General features: G+C 38.2%; 1 long non-coding RNA gene across 1 annotated transcript in view; it reads left to right on the forward strand.

Annotated features, from left to right (window-relative positions):
- LOC136304131 (uncharacterized) overlaps positions 1-11,937 on the forward strand; it is a 29,856-nt gene extending 17,919 nt beyond the window's left edge. Inside the window, exons 2-3 of the long non-coding RNA XR_010724391.1 lie at positions 7,140-11,313; positions 11,416-11,937. This is a non-coding gene — a long non-coding RNA (uncharacterized lncRNA). The remainder of the gene's footprint in view (positions 1-7,139; positions 11,314-11,415) is intronic.
- Positions 11,938-19,726: the final 7,789 nt, after the last annotated feature.

Genomic DNA, 19,726 nt, shown 5'->3' on the forward strand with positions numbered 1-19,726 from the left:
TTATATTCCATGTTAAATAATGAACCATGTATTAATAATTAAGAAGGTTCAGTACAAATGGGAAGCAGTTAATTAAATATTAAATAAAGCACATTGTATTAGCCACTATTGTAATCAATATACTAGATTTTAGGTTATCCATTTTAGGTGGTCATTATGCTTTACTAGTTATAGTTAAAACTCTTATTGAAAACTCAATATACAATTTTAATCCAAGAAACATGTGGCCTTTGCAAATTACCTTTTTTTTTCCCATAAATATCAGCGAAACATGAACATAAAAGATGAATTCAATTGGACTGGTAGAGCAGTAAGGGTCAGCGCCATGTACTGTCCTACAATCTGTCACACCCATGTTCATTTGGCTCAAAAAATGAGTTTGCAGGAGGTTTGGGGACTTGGGTTTGGGGGTTTTTGGGGGGGTTTTTTTGGTTTGGGTTTTTTTCTGTATGTTTGTTTGGGTTTTTGTTTTGTTTTTGTTTCTTTTTTCTCATGTGAATTCTCTTTCTGTGGAAAACAGTAATTATTGAAGCTGAACTTTTTACAGGAGCTTTGCCTTTAGACCATATATTGGTTATGATTAATACAAGATTGAGGCTCTAGTCAGAATAACAATGAGGTAACCAAATGAAAGATTAATGTGCTTTATTTGTAGGGCTGTTGCTTGTGCGGGGAAGATTCACTTCACAAGTGTAGTTAATGAGACAGGAATTACTAGAGGCTGACTCTCTTGCCCTGACACTTCCTCCACTTCCTCTTGCCCTCACCAACTTTCCTTTGCTGTCTTTAATAATGTTTGCTTGACTTGTTGAATCCAGGTGCAAAATCCTCACACCTCATCCTGTCATTTGGATTTCATGAGAAGTATTTTTTTAAGATTAAATTCAAATTAAAACCACGGCTGTTAGGATATAAACTGTGTTCACTGGAATGGAAGCAGAGCTGATTCTTGCAAGCTACCCAGCACAATCTGGCAAGCCTAGGTAGCACAGGAAGATGTGATTTCCCTCATGCCTGTTGATTCCTCAGTCAGAACATGTGGAGGATCAATCTTCCCTAATTTCTCACAAGCAAAGCAAGCTCTGTACGCACAGCTGAAAATTGAGGGTCGTGTGCCCTACTTGTTCTTTGAATAAAAAGGTTCCAAGGCTAGAATTTAAGTAACTCTTTTAGGTTTTTAATTTATTGAGATGTATACAGGAAATAAAAAATTCATAGGGAACTCCTCCCAAAGGCATTTTATTATTAAACCAAAAAGCTAGAGTATATTATAGCAGTGCTTATTTAGGGTTCCTGCATTCAAGCTTCTTCCTCCTGACCTTATTAAAAGTAACCCACTTTACACTAACTACTATTCCTCCCTCCCTTTTTTATTGTTAATGTCATTTCTGTTCTCCTCAAATGGTGGAGACCTCTAAATGATGTTACTCAAGTGGCCATGTTTGGTCACCAGGGTAATTCCGGACGATAATTTCCCCACATTATGCTTGAATTCCTGCTTAGATTTAGCACCACATTTAGTAAATACACATGGGCAAAGAGTGGTGGGGGGGGGGGGCAGCTCCATTCCTCAGGAGCTGCTGGCTGAGATGAGGAGTTGGGGTTGTCATCTCCATCACTCTGGTGGGCTCCTGCTGAGCACAGAGCGCTGGAGGTGCGCTGGGAGCTGCTCAGTACGAAACGCTCCAGTAAACGAGAGGCACTTCTGGATGCTGACAGAACAGCATTGGCACTGCCAGCCATGTATTCATGTATGTGCTGTGTTGTGAAAATATGAAAAATAGCTCGGCAATGGCATAATTATGGGCAATTTGCTTAATTGCTTGCTAATTGTTGCTTGCTTTATTATGAAACAAGAGTGCTCTAAATGTAACGCTGGATGGTTTGCATCCAAAATGTGTCAAATTCAAAACTGGCTTTTCATTAAGACTTCAGCTACATGGCTTTAAAATTCAAGCACTCTATATTCTGTGGTTTAAGGTTTCCTTTTCTTTTTCTTTTTTTTTTTTCCCCTTTTCTTTTTCTTTTTAATTTTCTTTGCACAGTTTTTATGCCCCTAAACCTGCATTGGTATTGTGCAGCCTGGTGGTTTCTGAACTTCTAATGAATCTGAGTGCTTTGGTAATGAATGCATTTACAAATGTCTTTTGATCATTGCTACACTTGTGTATAAAGGTGGATCTTTTAAGGCTTCTCCAAGAGCTCATGTTCTTGATTGTCCAACCCTTAGTGAAGCACATCTTTCCCTTCAACACATGCATTTGGATTTTTTCTCTTAAGGGATATGTACAATTCTGAAAGTCTGGCCTTTTGGAAAAGCCACTCTTCTTTTTCAACAAATATACCCAGGTATGAGCAGGAGGTTAGACCAAAAGTCCTTTCCAGCCTAATCCCTGTGATTCTGTGGTGCAAGTGATGACTTTCATGGCAGAGTGAGGAAAGAACCAGTCCTCTTGACATTCATTTAGTAGTACATGTCTCTTTCAAGGCTGGAGGGTAAGGGTAGAAAATAAAGTGAGCTGTCTGTACACCAAGTATGTGTTTTGATGATCTTTCAGGTCTTTTCCAACCAAAATGATTCCATAATTCTAACTTCTCAACATTCTGAGACTGTGGGTAACATACTCGTACCAACAGTCTGTCTCCCTTTGTGAATTTTCCATGAGAAACAGTCTTAAAACTGGAACATAATAGTAAGCCAGAAATGCCAAAGAGTTGCGCCGGAGTTTTGTAGACTGAGAAGGAGAGTAGCACTGTCAAGCTCTTCAGTTTTCATCTCTAAAAAGCAAAGAGGATAATCAGCATTTTTATTTACTACCTCTAAAATCCCACGCAGACTTTTTAACCATAGGAAGTCTCTGGTCAAAACAAACAAGGGAAAAAAAAAGGTATTTTTTGTAGGTGTTTTGATTGAAGGATAGATATCTGGCAAGGCTGGAATTCCAGATTTTCTGGAGTGAAGGTAAATATTCTTACTTGAAAACTGTTTTGACCTATAAATGATGAGACTGCGGAACAATGAAGAAAGTCTTTTAACTGTTGTGCTTTTAGTTATACTTGACAGTTCTGATCTAAACATTTCTTAAGAGCTGACAGACACTTTCTTTAAAAATGTTCTTAGTTCTGCAGACAATTAAAAAGAAAAAAAAAACATTCCTAAAACAACCTGGAGTTCAAATCAAAGTGGTAAACTCACAGGTGCACGAGTGTGATCTATTATATGAATTAAAAATTCTCTTTTGTATAATTTTCATGTCATGTTTGAAGAGTCTCCATGTAGTTTGGAAAATAATATCTAAAATTGAGGGTTTGTAACTGATTGAAGTAAGAAAGTAGTTAGACTGCTAAGAGTTCAATGGAATGTAATCTTTATTCATAATATGTGGGGAATATGCAAACTCCTATTTCCATTTATAAACCTGTCATGTCTTATGTGAGAAGATGGTACCAGACACTGAATTTCACTTGCAAGAGCCATCATTTCTTCTGAAAACATTCAGAGACAGCCGGAACTTTCTCTTCCTTGATGGGTGGAGGCAGGTGTCAGAGGTGTTTCCTTCCCCTGATTACTTATCAGACTGTGCAGAATAATCACCTGCACTACTACTTTGGAATGAGAGAGAAAGGCTCAGAAAATTTGATTGTCACCCACATTTGGAACTACTTGCAAGGAAACAAAATAGAAAGGAGCTTAAAGAGTAGCAGCCAGAAGGTGCCGTGGTCAATTTGCAGAGCTTCTGATAAATGACCACTTGAACACTGAATTTCACATCTCCCACAGGTGTGGCTGGAATGATATGTAAGGAAAATAGAGACAGAGTTTTGTGATAGTTTTGGGTATCCAGAATTCTGACAGAGTTTGACAAAAAGAAGATCTATTTCATGGCCTGAAGGAGCAGGCAAATAAAAGATAATGCTCGGTGAATATTCATGCAGAAATCTTTCTACAGTTTGTTCTAGTTTGAGTTATTTTCCAAGAGTCGTTGGTTTGTGGGTGGGGAAAGTTGTTTTTTTGTTTGACATTGAAAAGTGTTTTTTCAAAGTTAAGGAAAACTGTATATTTTACATGGTATTAACCATAAGCCCTGATGAAAAGCACACTCTGATAACAATACTGAAACAAGATTGAAAGAAAGATTATGACTTCTACAAAAGATGTTTCTTCTAAACAATCCTGCATTGGCAACCTTTTTTATTAAAAAAAAGACGCAAACAACTTAACCCCAAAATAATTTGCATTCATATCTTAGGATTGTGTCCAGAATAGTTATAAAGCTTTGGGGTTTTCATTCTTGTTTTTTTTCTTTTGCTTTTTGTTGTTGTTCTTTGGGGGGTGTGTTTTTTGGGTTTTTTGGGGGGTCCTATTTATTTACTTTTAATAAAACGAAAACTCAGATTAAAATATCTATTTGTTAACAGAATAAACAAGACTGTAATTTTAACAATACTCTTGTTCTTAACATGGTAACATTGTTCCAAGTCTCCAGGTAGTCTGGCATCACGTGACACAAAATTACTGTCCTGATCTTTGAAATGGTGTGGAGACTGTTTTATAGGCAACCTTTTTTCTTCCACAGTTGCCTTGGTCAATGTTAAATGTTAAATTTTTATTGTCAAATGCTTCCTTTTGCTGTTTTAGCTCTGTGTACTCTCTTAGTGTAGTTCGAGAGAAATGGTACAGTACAAGTGTTGTAACCTCTTGCTGTGAGGACCTCAAAACAAATAAGCATTATTTCCAAATAAATAATTGTGTGTATTTCACATTTTACCTGAATTAATAGCATTTTAAGGGTTTTTTTTTAAAATTAATGCAAAAAAGATCAGTTTCTCTACAAAATGGGAATAATTCCACACTCTGTCAAGGTTGTACCTGATTTCAGGGAGTTGCTTTCATCAGAATAGAAGCAAACCTGGATAATTAAAGAGCTTAAAAGACTTGAATATACTTGAAGTTATGTCTGTAATAGCAGATAGTAGGACACAGAAAGATTAGACTAATCTACCACTAGAAACTTTTCTTTTTTTGCAGTACCTCTTGCCTCCACTGAATTATTTCCATATTTATGTCTCCTACTGCCCATCAAAACTGGATTAGTATTTCAACAGCAAGGTGCCAAAGCTTTGTCAGGATTAAACTGAAAAATACTCAGGCAAAATGACTGAGGACATGTTGAAATGCCAGTAATACACCAAAATAACTTTTATAAACAATCATTCCTCTAACTGACACGTAGAGAGTCCTGAAGGAGAAATAATCAAGAACAGAGCATTCATGATATAACGAGCAACCAGCTGTCTTCTTAAACATGGTAGATTTAAAAAAAAAAAAATCTTGTTTTGGACAGCAACATTATGTATTTCAATGCCTGAAGGAAAAACTTAATTCCTTTGTATTGAGATGTAGCATGGAAATAAGTGTTTGTGCTCTGCAGCTTTACACAGGTTTCAACATGCAAAATATTTGTTAAAACAGAAATGCAGCATCTGTCTAAACATAAAGCTCAGAGGGTGGGAGGCTCCTACTCAGCACTCTCATTGCTATAAGTAATTTTAGTGGCATTCCTTCTCCAGTGCTTATCAGCCAGAATCCGATTTTAAATGCAATTTTCATTAAGACAGGCATTAAAAATATGTTTGTATCTTTCATTGGGAAGTTTTATGAAGAAAACACAAGGAAATATCCAATCAGATATTCTTCTGCACTTCTCATGTATTTAACCCTGTAAACAGGAAGAGAATATAAAATCAACTCTTGCAATATTAAAACTATTTTGAGGAACCATTTGTAGAAATTTAAATTCCATTCATTTTTAATTTACCTACCATGGCAAAGCTACAATTTAAATGAAATAGATCAAAAATATTTATGTATTACAAATGAACACTTTTAGATTTCATAGTTTACTTTGTCTTTGAACAAATTAAAATTTCTATAATCCTTTTTCAAGGGCACAAACCTCACATCTACTGAAGAAATCTGGTTTGATTACTAGCAAACTACAGAGATTACATCTTCTTTTGCTAGTACTCTTTGATTTTTCAAGGTGTTGAGTACTGAATGCATGGAGAAATCAATTCTCTTTAAAATAGCTGTTATGCTTTTTTATTCTTGTAGCTTGAGTGCATCTTTGAGGCCAGTGGACCATCTTTGGCTAGTGCCCAATTTAGGTTTTTTTGCCTTAAGCAAAGGAAAACAAGAAAAAATCCAGTTTTAAGAGAATATTAAAGAAACCAAAAGTCTTTTTTTTTCCCAAGTATTTCTGTGCAAATATCTAGAGTAATGGAATTAAATTATTATAAAGTTTTTAGCTTTGTTACAGAAATGACGCCTGCAAGAGGTGAAAATATTATTTTAGGGAAGTGACTGGACCAGAGGACATGGTCAGCTTCTGGCAGAGGAGGTTTAGATTGGACATTAGGAAAAAAATTCTTCACTGAAGGGGTCATCAAGCATTGGAAGAGGCTGCCCAGGGAGGTGGTGGAATTCACCATCCCTGGGAGGGTTTGAAAGGCGTGTGGATGTGGCACTTTGAGGTTTTTTTAGGGGTGAACAGGGTGGTGTTGGGTTACTGGTTTAACTCACTGAGCTTAGAAGTGTTTTCCCACCTGAGCAGTTGTACGATTCTGGGAAATCGAGTGTATAAGGGTTTATTAGAAATCCTTAATGATGGTGTGAACTGTGACAACACTGCGGGCCCCAACATCTGAACCTTCACTGAACCTCTACCCTTGGAGGCCTTTTCTTCCCAAACTGTGGCCATCAGTGTAGGAAATTGAGTGTGTTAGGGCTTATTTTAAAGCTTTAATGATGGTGTGAACTGTGACAACACTGCGGGCCCCAACATCTGAACCTTCACTGAACCTCTACCCTTGGAAGCCTTTTCTTCCCAAACTGTGGCCATCAGTGTAGGAAATTGAGTGTGTTAGGGCTTATTTTAAAGCTTTAATGATGGTGTGAACTGTGACAACACTGTGGGCCCCAACATCTGAACCTTCACTGAACCTCTACCCTTGGAAGCCTTTTCTTCCCAAACCATGGCCATCAGTGTAGGGCGGGGGTTGCTTTGCTGACCTTGATTCCCTCTGTCTGTCTCTCCTCACAGCCCTGACACTGTCCTGTGTTCTTTCCATCCTCCTAGCTATCGAAGTGAACCTGCAGAAAGCCCTGGCCGAAGCCTCCGAGAACTGCACGCAGGAGTGCCTCATCCTCGGCCACTCCGACAACTGCTGGATGCCACCGGCGCTGACGCAGTTCCAGCAGCCCAACACCTCCCTGCCATCGTTTGGCTTCCAGCAAGGCTGGGCCCGAGGAGCCAGACCTGAGGGCCGTCACACCCTGGGGAGACCCCTGCCAAAGGATGACAGTGACAAGGGCCAGGGAGGGCCCAGGCCCCAGCTCTACAACACCTGTGAAAGACATTGCGCCGCCGAGGACCCCGTCAAGGTCATCCCTCTGGCAAACTTCGCCGCGTCCCACCAGGCGCCGGGGGCTGGGAGCAGCACCACGTTTGTGCACGAGCACCAGCTGTGAATGCATATCTGGCAAATCTCTAATTTCAGGCTTTAAGCGTGACTGTGGAAAGTCACGGCCTAGCGCCACTCCTCGGGCGCATACAAGCTCGTTAGGCTTGTGAATAGAACACTACATCTGAAACAGAAAATCTGAGTCCTTAGGACCTGGTGGAAAGGTGTTTACCATAGTTCTTGGTATAAACCAGAAAATGGGGATAAGAACTCACAACACAAAAACACTCAGAAGAAAATAAAAATCTGGTTCTTTTTCTCACAGTGCAAATATCTGCCAGCAGTTCCTCCTTCCTTTGGAGGCAATTCCTTAGTACAGTTTGGGGGATATTGTAGTCTAAAAATAGCTCACTCAAATTTGTTGTTGTTGTTGTTTATAGCATATTTATAGCATATTCATAGATTTCATCTTCCATTTGCTTAGCATTAGAGATCAAGTGAGCAATTTCTCTCATTTGATTACTTGACATAATAGAATTAATAAGATCCTAAACTCTAGTTCTTCAGAAGGATGGTATATCTTTCCACCAAAATTTATCTTTTATATAATTAAGGAGAATGTATGTGACAACTGATTTTTATTTTAATTTTTATTGGCTCAATGTACAGGTATTTATTTTCTGAAAAAATGCAACAGATGAAATAAAAACTCTCGACTAGGCTTTTCTGTGTGAAATAATCAATGTGACAATGAGAGGATATCCAAGATCAAAATGGAAAACAAATAAGAAACAACTTTACTTTTTCATTTTCCAAGTTTTTGCTTTCTATAATAATTCAAGGAAGAATATTATAATTATTATATTTTTAGCCATAAGTCTATTTCTCTCTTTTTCTTTTCTTTATTTTATTTTTCGTCTTGCAGAGCTTGCTTTGGCTACTGTTCCTGTTAGTGGAAAATTACATGGGCACTGCTGAAAACAGTAGGAAGTGGGGTAGTTTTTTTGGCTGATGTGATGTTGCGGCTGCAAGCTACCAGTGTTTTAAAGAATATTTAATAGTGATGTGTACGGCTTTTTTTTACAGCTATATTCACCTATTGTAAGTATCCAGTAAAAGTTTAACTATAATATTGGTTACTTCATCACAAACCTGTTAGACTAAGAAGTACTTGTCATTGTGGGTTAGTTGTTAGAGAATGACTGATAGTGCTCAGCAAAGAAAGAAGGATCTAGGTAGTGGAAGTTGGATGAATATAAACAAACCCTATTCATATTATTTGAAAAAGTCTCAAGGTGATTCTCTTTAGAGAGAAAAGATTTTTTTCAATGTTCTGTGTACTGGAGAATATATTCTCTTGGTAAATTCCACAGTGGATGAAAAGAAGATTCCTTTTTTAGATGAAAAAAACATATTTTCCTTCTAGTATTTCCTTCTAGTACTTTGTTGGTCTTTAGTCATTTCATTATTTGCAGTATGTACGTACCAAGAAATTTTTCCTTTAGGAAAATGCATCACTTTTTTGTTTTATTGCTACATTAAGTGAGACAATCAAAGCTGTATGGAGGGGAAAAACTGTGTGAATATTTCCTATGGGTAGAACTCTATGTAGGCTTCATAATGTAACTTAAATCTGTAATTTATAAACAAAACTGTGTGTAAAAATGCTGTAATATTAGCTGCTTGTAAAATTTACAGAAGTTCAAGTTGTTGAGGGTTTCCAATGAATGCTAAAAGAGCTTCTCTTATGTGCCCAGCAGGTATAAGTAGCTTTATATATTGCTGTCCCCACTGTAAATCTATTCAAACCACATTTAGATTTCATGTGGAAAAAAAAAAGAAAAAAAGAAAAAAAAGCTTCACTTTTAACGTACTGATAGGGTTTAATTAATAGGCATCCGATTATCTAATGATGTACTTCTTTTGCTTCCTCTTTTTTTTTTTTTAAGTAGTTTTAAATAACTTTTAGAAAAGATGTGGCACACTGGCTTCCAGTTGCATGTAAATCCTGGAAAAAAACCATAATCCTTTGGGTACTGACACATCTCTTTTTCAATCCTGGAACAATTGAAAAATTGACAAATTAATTCACACCTAATGTATACAAAACCCTTTGTTGTTTGCTTTGGAGACATCAGGAGGAGAGAATTTGGCAGTTCTTTTCAGGGATATGCAAAAAATGAGCTTATCTGTAGTTTACACAGACTTACCAAACATACTAATTGTGCAAATTTAGAATAATGCTGACACTAATTCCTCCTATTGTAAGCAGAGTGCTTTAGTTTTTATTACAGATGCTGCTATTCCAAATGTTTATGGAATTGGCAGCTCCACTGGAAAACTCTTTTTGTTTGTTTGTTTGGTTGGTTGGTTTGGTTTGTTTTTTGTGGGGTTTGGGGGGGGCTTTTGGGGAGTTCTTTTGGGGATGAAGATTGCAACTGAAATTTTCTGGCAAAGAATTAATTTCTACAATTTTAGGATTTTTATAGGAAAAGGTGAAAGACCCAGAATTAGTGGGTTTCTTTTCATTGGTAGGAGAAAAAACCCCAACAACTTCACTTAGTTTAAATATTTAGGAGTTACTTTAGGGTTTTTTTTTTTTTTTTTTTATTTCCCTAAGGTAGAGAAGCACTTAACCAGCCCCCTTCCCTTGAAAGCATACAAAGAAAAACCCAACAAAACACCCAAACCAAGCAAGAGTAAAAGATTACTTAAAGAAAAAGCATAAAGATGAGCCTGATTATAAGAAGTATTAAACATTATATTCATGAAAATGTGTTTGATATTCTAAGATTCAGTCAACAAGATACAGAGCAATTAATTGTAAATACACAAGGAGATGTATCAGGAGATAAACGGCTCCCTCATTTTTATATATTATACCCCTAATACATAAAAATACGCATTTGAGGCAACATTTTTCTGAGTAGCATGTCAGTATCCAGAGGAATAATGTTGCTAGAGACTCGTTACACATCTTGCCATATATATAAATAATTTATCTAGTACACAGACTGTATATTTTTGTGTATTTTTTTTTTCTAGTCATTTAACTTATTTTATCTTACTTGTGTGAATTTGTGGAGAAAACGACTCTATATACAATATACAGTAAAATGCTAGTTACATGATTAGATTTGTTCCACACAGTGTAACAATAAAGGAAAACCTTTGCCTTCAAAGTGATGTGTCACACAGTCGAGTCTAGATTATTTCCCCCTCCAAACTCATGCTTGTTGCACTCCTGAGCATTGCGAAATGGATTATTGCCATATTGTAAAGCAGTCAATGCTAAAATTAATTAAAAAAAAAAAAAAAAGACAAAAAAAATTTAAAAAAAGAACCGATTCAAACTGTTTGAAGTAAAAGATGCTGTTTCTTTGTTTTCCTGAGCTGTGCTGTATTCTGAAGTGTAACTTAATTCTAAAGAACAATTAAGCATGTCTGCCTGGCCAGACAAGGACTGCAGAGCACCTGCTCTCCCGGGCCGGGAGCTGGCCGGATGCAGGTCATTTAGCTAATTAGCATGGCAATAAGCCCGTGCTAATAGGACCGGAGGGTTTAGGAATGCTAGCACGAGGCAGCTCCACACAGCATCCGTTCTGTGGTGCTGAGCCCAGAGCTGGAGCAGAGCACAGATCCCTTTGCATCCCTGACCCTGCTGTGCCTGGGTCTGTTTGGGATTTTCCCTAGAGAAGGGAAACTCGGCTTTGTTGTACCCTGAGCACGCTGTAATCCATGGGGAACTCCAAACCCACGGAGCCATGAACCCACCAGCCCACACCCACCACTCCTCCCCTGCTTCCAGCATGGTCCAGCCAAAGGCAGAGCCTCCAAATATTTCCACTGGTAATGGCTGATTAGCTCAAGGTTGTTGGAGTCAAGCTGAGGTTTTAAAGTTGGCAAATTTATGCTTGGCTTTATTTGATTTTTCACGTTTTCCTTTTGCAGGTTGAATACCGACCCTTAATCAAAGATAAGCAATTAAATGATCACACTGCAGTTTGCTGCCCTGATTTAGCTGGGTAAATAGACGGGAAGGAATTGGTTTGTGCAGACACAAATTAAAGTTGAAGGCAAAGATTTTATTTGGTATACATAGGAAAATTGTGTATAACTTATGTTATCCCTAGTGAAGAAAGAGATTGACTATTTCTTGTAAATATTTGAGTTTGTGTTTCTGGGAAGTCTCCCTGCTCTATGGCAAACTACAGGATCTGGGAGTGAGCAGTGTATGTCTGTGTATTGAAACAGCCCTAACCACACTCTACAAATAATGCAGCCGGGCACCATGTACTGCAGTCCAGCAGCATTTAAAGTCCAGTAAATTTGCAGTAGTTCTATTTCAGGTTTCTGTACAGCATGTTGTCTTGTTAATTACAATGCTTATTAATAAACTAGATCCATGAAAGCAGTTTTCTCCTTTGCACTGTTTTCTTTGGGTTTCTGAAACATAAGTTGTTTAAAAGTATTCCCCTGGCTACGCTTTTCTCCCATTTTCAGCTTTCCAAGTTTCCTTTTACTGGGAAGCCCCAGACTGCCAGAAAGTCAAGAAAATTTGACTTTATTTGTAGTTGCTTTATGCACCTGAGTAACAGGCTTCTGGTAAACAGTAAAAATATTCACACACAATGTGTACAGCAATTGAGCTTTATATGATCGGAAATATCTTCCATTTCTGTGTCATTTCTCTTTGTACCAAGCTCCTTCCTTGCACTATGCCTCTGATACATTTACTTATAGAAAATCATTATGAGCTGGAGGCAGGAGTGTTTATGGTGTTTGCTTTTTTAGAAAAGAAGCTATTTCTAATTGAGAGAACATGGTTAACGGGTTGTTGTTGAGCTAAAGAGATTATCCTCTCACCATGAATGTGATATAAAGAAATAACCATCAAACGAGGAGCTAATGAAGCAACATTTTATGCATTCTTCTATCTTATTTTAGTCCATATTTAAGGAGCAGCTCTTGTTGGCCTGACACTAAGGCAGTAATATCTTATTCTTTGATGCAGTTATGGCTTTTACATCTGCAGGAACTTTCAAGCAGGAAAATATTATTTATTTTGGCATCAGAACTCTGCACGAGTATGTTCCCTTACAGCCATAACTGCTGACACATCAGTTGCTAGGCTAGATAAATATTCAACCTCCAAATTAAGAAAATGGATGAAAATTTATGGAGCTGAAGAGTTTCCCTGGTTTGGATGGAGTTGGCAAATTTTTTTTTTTTTTGCAGGGCCACCTCGGGAGGCAAGGAAAGTGTGGAATTTCACAGAGGTCTGGCAGAACAAGAACAGAGCAGGGCAGAAATGTGTAGTGCCTGAAGAAGTGCACCATTTTGTCCCTGGTGTCACTGCAGAGCTGCAGGGGAATTGCAGAATTGTGCTCCCCTCATTCTGCTTATCTCCCTGCAGGCACAGGGAGCACCTGGAGCCCTGCTCTGGCAAGGTGGAAATTCCTGAATCCACAGGGATTTGCTGTCCAGCCCGACAAAGTGCAATATTTTCACCAAAACACTGCAGCCCTGGTGCAGTGTTCCAAAAGCTTCTTGCCTGTTACGATGGGCTCCAACTCCTGCCAGGTAATTTGGGCTGAGGGAAGGGCTTGCTAGAACACACACATGGATTTGTTTAAAAACAGAACATCTGGGTCCCAGCAGCAGACAGGTTTGGAGGAGTGCTGCCCACATGATATTTTAGCACTTTTGCCTTCTCCTCAGGTTTTTTCCAGGTGTGGGCTTAGGGCTGGGTTGCAGTTGGAGCAGTCATGAGTCTGCTCCTCCTTGGAAGTGCCACATGTCAAGCAGAAGAGGGAACAAGCAAGCAGGTGCTTCCTGCTTGCTTGTTCAGAAGACAGCTCTTCTCCCTTGAATAGTCATGAAAGTCATTTTTTAAGAAGGTACTTGTGCACTTTACTGGCAAACAAGTATTTCTCCAAGATCTATTCTTTGTGTCCTGGTCCTTGCATTCCTATTCCAGTATGAAAACATGACATGCCTGATAACTACAGTGAGACTCATAATGTATTTCCACTTTTATTTTTATTATTTTCATGATTTAGATGCCTTTTGTTGGTGCTAATTTAATGCTTAAAGCTAAAGTTCTGACAGTGGATATGTTTAGGGTGTGACACCTAGGTCTTCATATATAATTCAAAGCAGAAAGAGAAATCTGTAGGTTCATGCATTCTGCTTTTCACTGTGGAATTGGTGCAACCTCTTCTCGCCTTTTTTTGCCACCAGGATTAAGTCTGTGTTCATAAAAAAGAAAGTTACTGTGAACATCCATCCAAGAGACAGACGAACAAGGTGCCTGGGAGCTCTGTACTAGATTTTAACCCCTAGCTGTAAGACACCAGCTGTGATGTGTTCTAGAGCAGATGAGTAGGATGTGCAAAGAAAAAAGGACACTTTTATAAGGCACAGAAATGAAGTCATTCATTGCCACTGCAGCTGTTATGCATGTGGTAAAAGAGTTGATTAACACAAAGAGATTAAACCAAGAGAAATTGCTTTTAACCTGTGCTTAGCTTGAGTTGTTGTTTAGTTACCAGAGAGGATAAAAGGCTGTACCCAAAAGCTTGTCTAAACTTTGCAAATTTCAGCTGTTCTATAAGGGATGTGGGGTATTTCTTCTCTGCTGTGTAGATCAAACTTCTGTGTACAGAGGGAAGTTAAAATCAGTCTGAAAAATTAAGTGATTATAAGAGGGGTGAGTAGGTGGGGGGAAAGGTGAATACTTTGAATACTTTTGAGAAAAAAAGACACAGGCAAACAGGAAAAATGGCCAACCTTTCCAGCTAACACGTACGCTGAGATACACTGGGCTGTCTGCAGTGCAATGCTAATTTTATTCATTAGCGTTTTATAGATATGCAAAATTTTTGGTTTGCATAGAAATATCTGTTAAAAATCAATATAATCAAGATCTGTAATGACAAAGGAGACCTACTTGGAATACTTTGAGGCCTATTTAAAAAGGCTCTTTCCCCAGGAAATCTTACAGGCTCATTTCTAGAAAATATAAAGGGACTCTTGCTGTTGCTGTGCAAAAGCAAATGCTTTGAAGTGATTTGAGCTGGAGAGACCACAATGGAGCAGAATGATTTAAAAACTGAAAACTGATGAAAAAAGAAAGATACATAATCAACCTAAGTATAAGTACAGACACTCCAAATGTAATTTTCATTGTTTTCAAATTTCATCTCTGTATGAGAGACAAATGTCAGCATTGGGTATCACTCTAGTTACTAAACATAATCTAAAAATATTCATCATCTTATGGAGGCATGCACAAAGTCAGAGCTTCCTGTCTTGGCAGATCCAAGCTGATGTTTGTTTGTTTCAATTGCAGCAGAGACATTTAGCACCGTGCCTGCCTGGTAATGTAGGAAATGTAATGCAAGGCCTTGACATCTGAAAAGTAAAGACTGTCTGAGCTGACTCATAAAAATGATGCTGGGGAAATTGGCAAAGAAAACAAGCCTCTGAAATTCTAAACAAGCTCTTTAAATGCAGAAAAAAAGAATCTAAAGGGTCACATTTGCAGCTTATGTGCTGCAGATAATGTGCTGCACAGCTCCTTCCCTATAAAGCAAAATTGTCACCGTGAGGCAGGGGAAGGTTGAGCCTTTTTGTTAGCTGGAGTCACTCTCCTGCAATGATTGCACCCAATCAAACTACTTGGGTTTTTAAATGCTTTTTATCAGATTTCAGCCTATTGACTCAAAAATGTGTTTCTTGTCACTGTAAAACTACTGAATATTAAAGAAAAGATAAAATTTTCCAACCTCAAAGCTGTCACTTCAGTCTACAAAAGGCAGTTATTGAAGCCTATTACTGTTTTGGCAGTGCTTGTCTGAAATTCCCTAAAAATATGCCACTAAAATTCAAAGAAAGGACTACAAAAACACTAATATTGAAGATTTATGCTGTAAAATTTGAGTTCATTTGCATATAAATGATTCATTGAATATAGGAGATGTAATGAAAATTCAGAAATCTTAATGTTTACTCTATGTAGAACATCTGATGCGAGTACCTAAATCTAATTACAGTGAAAGGAAATCTAGCCAGCAGGCTGAATACAAACAAACAAAAATAAATAAATAAAACCACATTTGCCGATTACATACTGGGAGGAAAAAAATCCGTGTACGTCTAATTAGACACAATGGCCAAGGTTATCTACATCACCCATAATTTTAGGGGGCTTTTTTGTCAAAGTTCATTGTCTAAGGAATCTCTGAGCTGGGGATAGGGTAAAAGTAACCTTTAGGGGTAATTCCTTCACTTGGAAAATTTTGGAACCTCCATGTGCTCACCTGAGGATGGAGAGAAGCTGGGAAATAAGATGTCTGCCTTTCAGACGGCTAACATCAAATGAGTCCAAACCCAGCATTTGCATGAAGGTTTCTGTTCTAAGTATGAGAAGTGTGATGAGTGTGCACCAAATGGGACAATCCCAACCCCTCTTGTCCAGCAAGTATGACCTGCCCTCTCAGGCTGGTTTGCCTGCCAGGAGGCACCTGGGTGTGTTCTGTGCTCATGCCACGTTCCTGTCAGAGGAATGCAAGAGGCTGAGGTTTGATGTGCACAAAAGAACAAAGAGTTGGGTTTGCGCTAAAGACAAATCAGCAAATTTTTTTCTGTGACGAGTTCTGCTTAACCAGCTCAAGAGGCAGCTGAGCAGAGAGCTGTGCTCCCATGGTGTGAACTGGGATTAGTTTAAGGAGCTGAGTGTGATGCCTTGGGAAGGCTGACCTGGAACAGATGTTGGACAGAGCTAGAAAATAAAGTAGGTGTTTATTGAAAGACCTCCAGGATACACCTTGGGCAGGACAAGAATCTGGCATGGGGTACATGCAAGGTAGACCCAAAATGGTCACAAAATGGAAGAGCAGTCAGGAAGTCTTACATTTTTATAAGTTTTGGTCCATTTCCATCTTGGGGTTTAATAGTCAAATTGCAGCTTCAGGTTGTGAGGTCCCATCCTTCTTGTTCCTCCCTCCCAGCCCACCCTTGTTTGTGCTTTTGGGACTGAAAGTTGTCCTTGGTGTGCAGCAGGAAAAGGATTTGTTTTGTGTCCCTGCTCTGTGCAGAGCTGAGTGACACTGGCTGTGAGGCTCAGAACTGCACCCCTGGGCAGCACAGAACCTGAAATACATAAAAGATTAAACTTAAGGCATCAAGTGCAGTTGCTGGGTTGCCACTTCCCTTTCTTCACCCCCTTGCTCGATGCTGTGCTGGCACATCCCTCTCTCTTTTATGTCTGTTAGAATGCTAACTGTGCTTAGGCATGCACACCTGTACCACAGAGGAACTGAACAAAAAACATTAAATAATCTTTCTCCTGCGTAGGGAAAACACCAAGAGGGAGAAAGAAATCTACAAGGAGTCTTGCCATAATGCAAAGAAGTTGTTAAATGGTCTTGCCACTTCATGACAAAAAAAGCAAGCTCTCCTGAAGTGGGAAAATGGATTTTTATGAGTTTACCTGTTTGCTAACTGCCTAAATTTGAACAATATGTGGCTGCAAGCAGGCAAGAAAAGTGTTATCTCAATGAAATTGCTTTCCCACAGCATCATTTGTCACCCGGACAGAGGTCACATGCAGAGGAAGAGCCTGTGAGGAACTCATCTTGGACTGACCCAGGTGGTTTCACCAAGTCTCCTTTGCTTGGGAATCTCTTGGAATACTATCATCCACGTTGTACAGCAGGACAGCTCTGACAGTGCCATTTCTAACAGGAAAAGTACTACAGTCTAGCTTTCCATTAAATGATTTCGATATTTAGCAGCTCCTTTTGGGTACACCTCAAACTCCTTCTCACTGGACTTTCCCAAGTTTACTTGGACAAAATCTGCATCATTAAGTTTTAACAATTTTTTTTTTTACTAATTATTAATTCATTATTTTCTGGACTGTGTCAACACTGCATGTTCTCCACATGGCCAGGAATGAGCTGCCAAAAGCCTGTAGCTCAATAGCAGCTGCCTTATCCAACGTATCTGTCTCACATGCTGCAGCATGTGGCAACAAAATTAGGACTTCCTGCCAGATTTGGCAAATTTCTGCTTCCCAGAAAGGCTCTCAACTCATGAGATTGCCAGGAACACTCATTAGATAAGGTCGTATTTGGCTGCAGTTGGCAAAAACTTAATTAAAGTAACTCCAGCTGTAGTAATACCAGTAGTAGGGAGTTTGTGGCAGATGCAGCGTGAATTTTAGTCTGAAAAACACCTTTAGTAGTGTTCTCCAAGCCAATTCCACAGGGATAAATGACCTGAGATATAAGTTTAAGATGAGAAATATGCACAGGCAGTAAAAGTGTGGGTGCTGGTAAGAAGGAAATAATGTCGGAGTTGCCTTTACCTGGTTCTCAGCTCAGCTGGACATAAATATGCACAGTAAATGTGCACTCTCTTTTTTTTTTTTTTATATCTCTAAATCATTTTCCCTCAACTTTATTCTTTGTATCATAAACCTTTTTAACTACCCCAAAATTTTCTTGCTTTGAGTTACTCACCTTCTGAAGGAATTTTCCCTGAAACTTTAGTTGCTCAGCCACGGTTACCTTCATAGATCAGGTGTGACATGAAAATATCATAATAACAGATATAAATTCCAGGAACAACTTCTTGTGATTTCAGTGCAGAAAGTTCATATCCAGAGTAGGAAAATTATTCTTTTATACAGCTACATTACACTTCTTACCTGGAAGTGCAGGTACTTGATAAAGTTGGATATTTATATTGTATTTCATGCACATTTTATAACTTGATTTGGCATTTTTTTAAGTGGAATCTGTGGCAGCCATAATAACTAAAGGCTCACAGATTATTCTGCACAGGAATGTGCCCATTTTTGCTCAAGTTTATGAATACTAATTTAAACGGGCTGAATTTGTGACTATTGATTCTATAACTTTTGCTAACCATAAAGGGCTTAAAATTAAGTGATCAGTTGAATGGTGACCCTCTAGAGAGGCTTTGGCTGTTCAGCATAAGTCTAAGAAGTTTTACATAAGTAGATTTTAACTATATTGCTTGATAAAATAACTGAATAAATCAAGGTTATTTTAACCTTGTTCATTTAAATTAAAAAAAAAAGGAAACTGTGTGTTTATTGCAGAAAATTGTGGAGTAAAATTGCATTTTACTGCTGAAATATGTTAATTTATAGTATTATTATTACTATGGAAATTTATACGTATTGAAATAACACTGACAAAGGTGATTTGTACAAACCAGTGTTACATCCCACGCTTCTGTCCTTAAGCGGCAGAGGTAAAAAAAGACAGAAAATATTATAAATTCTCGGTAATATCTCTGACTATTGTGGCAGTTTGTTCCTTTGTGGCCTTTCTATGCAACTACCCCAATTTCAGCAACAAATAAAATGATTTTAGCAAAAATGGAAACAGATGTACCTCTCAATTTCTATTTAAGGCAGCTTGCATTCTAGAATAATTTAAATGTGATGCTAGAAATTAGGATAGCAAAAGTAATTGAGCCTTTGTAATTTTAATATAATTGTCTACAAGTGAAATTAGGAGAAACCAGTTGAGTGCTTGAGGAAATACAGTCAATAGGGAAACTGTCAACAGGGCACATCCTGGTTTCTAAAGCTACCCTGAAGTCTTAAGAGTTGAATTCTGTAATGGAATGAAATTAGCATTAAAATTTATATTAACATGATAACTTTTATAGTCAAGTTACACTGTCCAGCTGTCCCTACCAGAGCTTTCCTCTCCTTTGAATGCAAGCTTCCAAGTCCTCATGCTTTGCAGATGCGATTTATTTTTCATTTACCATAAATAACATCACTACTTGTCCCAGTAATTTTATTTGGCCTTTTCCCACTGCAGTTTTCCAAAGGTGTTTGATAATCCTCGTGCTACTGCACAAGAATAGTTTTCATAGAAGGTTTTCTCCAAAGAGATACTCATCACTGAGAAGGCAGGGGACACGAGTGCCTGGCTGTCATTTATTGCACAGAAAGCAGTGCTGCAATTCTCTGTCATTGCATCATCTGTTCAGCCCAGGTTATTCACTCCTCTGCATTATCGAGATTGCATTCTTCCTCCCTGAGAAACAGCAGTAACAATTTCCAAAATGACAGCTTAAGTGACTCCATGGCTCTTTATATCTATTCAGAACTCTTGTCTCCTTGCAAATTTTCAATGCTTTCTTTAAAAGCAGCTTGTGACAAATGCAATAAATTATTAATGCTACATGTCATAAAATAAAATAAATACTT

The sequence above is a fragment of the Chamaea fasciata genome, unplaced genomic scaffold (genome assembly GCF_029207755.1).
Source record: "Chamaea fasciata isolate MVZ Bird 193981 ecotype frontalis unplaced genomic scaffold, bChaFas1.0.hap1 SCAF_51, whole genome shotgun sequence".
In the NCBI taxonomy this organism is placed as follows: Eukaryota; Metazoa; Chordata; class Aves; order Passeriformes; family Sylviidae; genus Chamaea; species Chamaea fasciata.